Source organism: Gavialis gangeticus, unplaced genomic scaffold, assembly GCF_001723915.1.
Source record: "Gavialis gangeticus isolate Ggan-Ray unplaced genomic scaffold, GavGan_comp1, whole genome shotgun sequence".
NCBI lineage: Eukaryota > Metazoa > Chordata > Crocodylia > Gavialidae > Gavialis > Gavialis gangeticus.
Genome location: NW_017728992.1, coordinates 133,204,718 through 133,211,026, shown reverse-complemented (window position 1 = coordinate 133,211,026; position 6,309 = coordinate 133,204,718). Strand labels below are relative to the sequence as shown.

Here is a 6,309-nt window from a genome sequence, read left to right as displayed (position 1 = left end):
TTGGTCAGGCCGCAGCTGGAGTATTGCATCCAGTTCTGGGCACCACACTTCAAGAGGGATGTGGACAGCATGGAGAGGGTCCAGAGGAGGGCCACTCGCATGATTAGGGGGCAGCAGGGCAGGCCTTAGGAGGAGAGGCTACGGGACCTGAACCTATTCAGCCTCCACAAGAGAAGACTGAGGGGGGTTCTAGTGGCCGTTTACAATCTAGTCAGAGGGGACCAGCGGGCATTGGGAGAGTCCCTGTTCCCCTGAGCATTACCGGGAGTGACAAGAAATAATGGTCACAAGCTGGCAGAGGGTAGATTCAGGCTAGACATCAGGAGGCGCTACTTCGCTGTCAGGGCGGCTAGGATCTGGAACCAACTTCCAAGAGAAGTGGTGCTGGCTCCTACCCTGGGGGTCTTTAAGACAAGGCTTGACAATCACCTTGCTGGGGTCATTTGACCCCTGTACTCTTTCCTGCCATGGCAGGGGGTCGGACTTGATGATCTGCTCAGGTCCCTTCCGACCCTACAAACTATGAAACTATGAATTACAGACACCTAGCTTTTACTCAGGAGCAATCCCATAGAGGGATTACTCCAGTGCTGAAGTTACTCGATGCTTAAGTGTATTTCAGATTGAGGTTTTAATGTTAAAAAGTGGGATTCTCAAAAGCACCATGAGGTGATTTAAGAACACAAGGTACATTGACTTTTGAAACTCCTACTGTAAAAGTTCTAATCTTTGCAGGAACTTTGTAAACATTTCAGTAATTTTCAGGAATTCAGTCCAGTAGATGTAATGTTCTTTAAATAAAGGATGTTGTGTTTAGTGGGGTTACAATAGCACACCACTTGGAATCTCTCAATCAGGAGTAGGGTCTTATTCCCACAGATTGTGCCAATAGAGTATCATGGCAGAGACCTTCTCAACCTTCTCAGCAATGATGGCACCGTTACTGAGTAGAATATCTCCTCAGGTTGTAACTTTGACTGGTTTCATATGGAAGCCAAAAATGTCATTCAGTTTTAGAGTTCAGTAGAAAAGGGAAGTGATAGATTTTGGAGACGTGCTGTTAGATGGAAAGAGAACAAGAAGGTGGAGTACAATATTACTGATGTTTAAAATTTAGTGCTGTGCTAAAAAGATCACACTAATTTTCTGCTGGGATATTTGGTAGATTTATAATCTATTATTTCTTTATGTAAAAAATAACTTTTATGGTACTTCATTTTTAGTGAAAAACTTAAGAAAACATGTCCTGTATATGCCAGATCTACAAATAATAGAAAAAATCTTCTCTTATAATGGTAAAAATAATCATGCATCACACAGCTACATTTTTTGGTTATGGCTTTGAGGGATGAAAAATAGTGAACTATTGAGATAACTTTGTCAAATTAGACTCTGAATCTAGATGGCATTCATATCTTTCTGCAGCTTCCTTTACTTCATAGTTATTTTATAATATAGATTATAGAAGTATCTCAGCACTAGCTAAAATAATTTCTGAGAAGATGTTACTTCAAGGCAGTGCATATTTGCAAGATCTACTGTAATATAAAAAAATATGAGCCTGAGCCTCTATACTGAAACTGTTGACGTGAAAAAAAAATATATCTGTCTTCAAATTTGAAAAGATGTAATATAGGATAGCAGTTTGAATGTCTTTTGACTTAACAGTTATAAGTCAGCAGCTTGCAAGTTTAATGATTGTGCATTATACTGTATCTTAATTCATCACTACATGCACTAGGAAGTTCTTGAAAGAGCACAATTAAATGCCGGTAACATTAATCAAGCCTTGTCCTTCCCAAAATTATAGATATTGCAGGGGAAAAAAGTTTGAATGGATCATTTCTACCATTGTTTTTCTTTGTAATCACCAAAGGCTTTCTGTTTCTGATCAAATCAGTAGCATGAAGCAATAAGAGCTCCTGTCAAACACTGCAAACTTCTGCTGCAGCTAGGCATGTATCTAGGCAACAGCTGCTATGTGTAAGATAAAACTTGTTTGGAGACAGGGAAGATATTGTCTGTTTGAGGGGTTTGAGACGTTATATTAAAATTGTAGTGGAAAATCCCAAAAGTGAGCATCACTTAATAATAAAATTAACCTTAGAATGCATCCTTCTTTTGTTTTCATAGGGGGGGACATGCAGATGGTCATCTTGTGCACGCATTATAATGTTAAATATTTATGCAGCATATCCTACATAGAGACAAACATTGAAATACTAAATTCCAGTGTTCTGCATCACAATCTTCTGTCTTTACCCAAACAGTTTCAGTAATATGGCTGTCTCTGTGGCTTGTAAATACCCAGTAAATTCTGTGTTCCTGTGGAACCTGTTGTAACTGTTTGAATCAGTGGGATTTCAGTGGACTGAAGCACTAAATAATGTGAGCAAAGCTGGTGGAACTACATCCTATGAGCTTGTTGTACACTTGCTATTACATATTCATGCACAGTGGATCCTCAGTTCCTTAGGAATTCATGAATGGTAATTGAGCGTACAAGAAATCCAGGATCAGGGCAAATCCAGGCCTGGCATAAGTATGTGCATTAAATTCTCATTAAAAACCCATATTCCACTATCCCCATTAACGTAAGCAATGGTGTAAATGAGACTTTGGGTGTGAGTAGTAAATAGCATGATTGTACTGATTTGGCAGTCAGGGACTTGAATGTTCCTGCCAAGGTGGCAGAACAAGAAACACAACTATCAGGAGGCTGTAGAGTAAAGCTGATCTATCAGGAGGCTGTAGAGTAAAGCTGATCTTTACTTTAAGTATGAAAAAGCATAATTTGATTTTAATAGAGTGAGATTGGTGGGTGATGTAAATCAGCTTATCATTACTGTAGTCAATCAAGGTATGATGTGTGGATCTGGCCTAGAGTATTATTGTAAAATAAGTCTGTAGTATAGTCCATACCATGAGATAATGTTTCAGAGCATGCTGAAGTCCAATCTTCAGACATCAGATAAAGAATATAAGGCACTGTTTAATGGCTGTATAAACAAAGTGGACCCTACTTTATCTTTCATCCTCTCTTTAGTTGCTGTATTATATATAAATCTGTTATGTTTATATGACCCCAATTAACATATTGTCTGTGTGCCAAAACTAATATTTCTATTCTATTAAAATAGACTCCTTTCTTGCAATACTAATTACAGCACCTTTTTTCTGGCTGTCTTGTACCCAGTTGTGACTTACAATGTGTTTGCCACTACTGTAGGCCTCTTATGTAGTTTCATTCTTTTTTGTGGGAGAAGAGGGGTTAAATTTCCAAAGGGCTGATCTTTTACTTACACAGGTATAAAATTAAACAATAGAAGTCAGATCTGTTTCATTCAGCATATGTTCCAAAATAGCAAACTGCATTTCAAATAACTTTTTTATTTGAAAAATGTAAAAAGAAATTGTGTGGCAGTTAATCTTAATTATGAGAAGTCTCAAGTATTGCTTCTGCTTTTAAACTTTTTCCTTTATATATCTTTTGAGGCTTTTATTTTTTTTTTTTTACATTTGTATTGAGTCAAGCTTTAAAATATTAGAATAACATTTTAATTTTGAGATTTCTTCAAAACTTGTTCTTTCATACTATTGAACATGGACGTAATATTGCCCATGCTAATAGACAGAACTCTTAGAGAGAGTAAATGTAGGCATATGATTAAGTATTTGCGGGATTGGATAGATGTTTTTAAATGATCTCATTAACGCCTGTAATAAATACTAGAGTGATAAGTTCCTGGAACTAAACACTTTTTGAAAGAGGTCTGAGAATCCTCATTTATTTGTATTTCAGTCTTTCATTGAATTTTACCTGACAAAACTGGTTTCCTCTGTGATAAGGGTTTTGTATATGTTTCACAGTTTAATATATAACATCTTAAACAGAGCTTTTGGCAGGATAACTGTTGTATGAATATAAATAGGTAAACTAATTCTGGTTATGCTGGCTACATGGACAGGTCCAATAGAAATCTGCTTATTTTGACCTGAGCTCCCATATATGGTATGTGACTATCCCGAGATTCCTTTTCTGCACTAAACAAAATGAAATCCTAGGTGCGTTTGCAGTTTGAGGTTGTCTCGTAGCTTTGCAAAACGATCTTCTTTCCTGAAGTATTCCCCCAAGTACTTTCTGAACAAAAATGTGTCACTTGCTTGGATATGGTAGCCAGAAGATACTTCTCCTTTAGAAGTATTCCTTTCATTCACAGATTAGTTAATTTAAGGTAAGGATCTGTTAGTATATAGTGACTTCTTTATTGAAAAACATTAATTTAATGTAAGCATAAAACTTAATTTACATAGTACCCTAGAACTGGCATATTCTTAAGAAGTGTTTTTAACATTGTAAATCATTAGGCTGCTTTCCTTACCTTACTTTGACGATTTCTTCTGTGGATATGTAGAAAAAATAAGTGTTAGGCTAACTGAAATATATTTTGTGTAGGAACAAATTGCTCCAAAGAATAGTCAAAATGTGTTTAACTATATATTATATATTTAATATTTATTACTGACTCTATGCTGTAGTTTTCAGCTATTATCTGAAATAGGTTTATTTTAAAAATCACTTTTAATTAGGTTAATTATTTTATCTTTTATTGATTGGCAGACTGTACGTTTTAAATATTCAGTGTTAATGTAATGCTTGCATCTATCTTTTTGTCAATAGGATTGCGTATTTCCTTCCATTTCATTGGAAACATTTCTAAATTCTAAGCAAATGTATAAGCCATGCCACGTATTAAAAAAAAAAAAAAAAAAAAAAAACTTTAATGCTGAGTAATAACATTTTAAATATTAATCAAGTAATTCTGATTTTTTGGGTGTGAAGTACAGGTATTTTACATATAGCTACATTTTTTGTACTGTTAAAAGTTCCAGATATGGTGTTGAGTATCTTAAAAGTGAATAACTTATACAGTATGAGCAGACATTTTCTTTGAGTTTACAAGAATCTTAGATATTTGAGATCAAATCTGTTACACATCCAATCAGAACTGCATGCCTAGACTTGTGTTCTGTGTGCTTAAGTCTCTGTGGATGTCTTTATTTGGCTTCATTATTGAAATAAAGTTGATTTATGTCCAGTTTTTCAGCTTTTTAGTTGTTGATCAGTAAATCCATCTTAACAGAAATTGACACTTTTCATCCGAGTCGAAACTTTTTTAGAGCGGAAGAGAACAGAAAGAACGTCACTGCTCTTTTGAGCGAGGAACAGAAAAAAGGTGTGCAGAAAGGTCCTGTGTAGTTGCCACCAGGAGATATGAATGGCTAGCTGCTGGGGAAAGACACCCGGGTTGTTGACACAGAGCTGGAGCTGTGTTCTTCAGGCACAGCTGTTTGTTCAGCTACCACAGGCTCCTTCATTTACATCCTAAATTTTTGTTAAGCAGTAAGGCTGACTCAGACAGCACAGGACTCATTTCAATTGTTCCATTTAAACCAATAAGGTTGGGACAAGAGAATAGCTGTGGTTTGCATTACAAAAACACACACAAGAAAGAAAAAAAGGAAAAAGAGAAAAGAAAAGCCCTGAGGCTACATGGGCAGACCTACAAGACTCAGCAAACAAATAGGAGGGATGAAGATTCTGCCGTTTCTTTGTCTGAGGCTCTCAGATATGATCAGCTGCTGTGCAGTGGGGGGGAAGCACGCTGCTCCGCACTAGAACAGTAGGAGCTGATGGTTCAAGAGTTTGGTGCGAGATGCAAACTCCCCGGTGCCACTTCCGACTCTAAGTCTTCCTGTGAAAGTCAGTGGTGGTGTGCTGCTTTTTTTTTTTCTCGCTTTTTTTTTCTCCCCTCCCTTTCTGGAGAAGCAGCTTCCCCGCTTCAGACGCGTTTGCAGGCAGAGCCTGCAGCAGGCAGCGCACGAGCCCTCGCGCTCAGCTCGGGTTTGCCCTCCAGGGACGCCGCGCTCCGGCCGCGCTGCTAACCCGGGGGCGGCCGGCGGCGGAGCCCAGCGCTCCTCTCGCTCTGCCCAGGAATAAAAACTATGTGAGGCATGGTGATCGGAGTCAGAGAAGGGGAAGGGAGCACCTAAAACTGGTGGATGCAGCAGATCCGATCACTGTAAGTACAAAGCGGCTGGTTTAAAACTCGCATGGACTGACAGCAGCTGTCCTGCGTTGCAAGGCAGGGAGATAACACTGGCTCTTTTCTAGTGAAGCTCCTTCTTTAGAAAAGAAAGAAGAAATTAATACATAAATCCATGAATGAGATGGCCTCATTGCACAACAGCGTGGTTTTTTTTCCCCCCAAGCCCTGCAGTAACCTTGCATGGGGTCCCATCACAGCA

At 38.2% G+C, this 6,309-nt stretch overlaps 1 protein-coding gene across 9 annotated transcripts in view; it reads left to right on the top strand.

The window, feature by feature from the left end:
• Positions 1 to 6,309, top strand: part of EYA1 (EYA transcriptional coactivator and phosphatase 1) — a 339,152-nt gene that overhangs the window by 186,082 nt on the left and 146,761 nt on the right. Inside the window, exon 1 of one of the 9 annotated variants that reach the window (XM_019527794.1) lies at positions 5,810 to 6,083. The exons of the other annotated variants lie outside the window; for them this stretch is intronic. The gene's annotated coding sequence lies outside the window, so the exon portion shown is untranslated. Of the gene's footprint in view, positions 1 to 5,809; positions 6,084 to 6,309 lie in introns of those variants that run through there. 9 annotated transcript variants of the gene reach the window in all.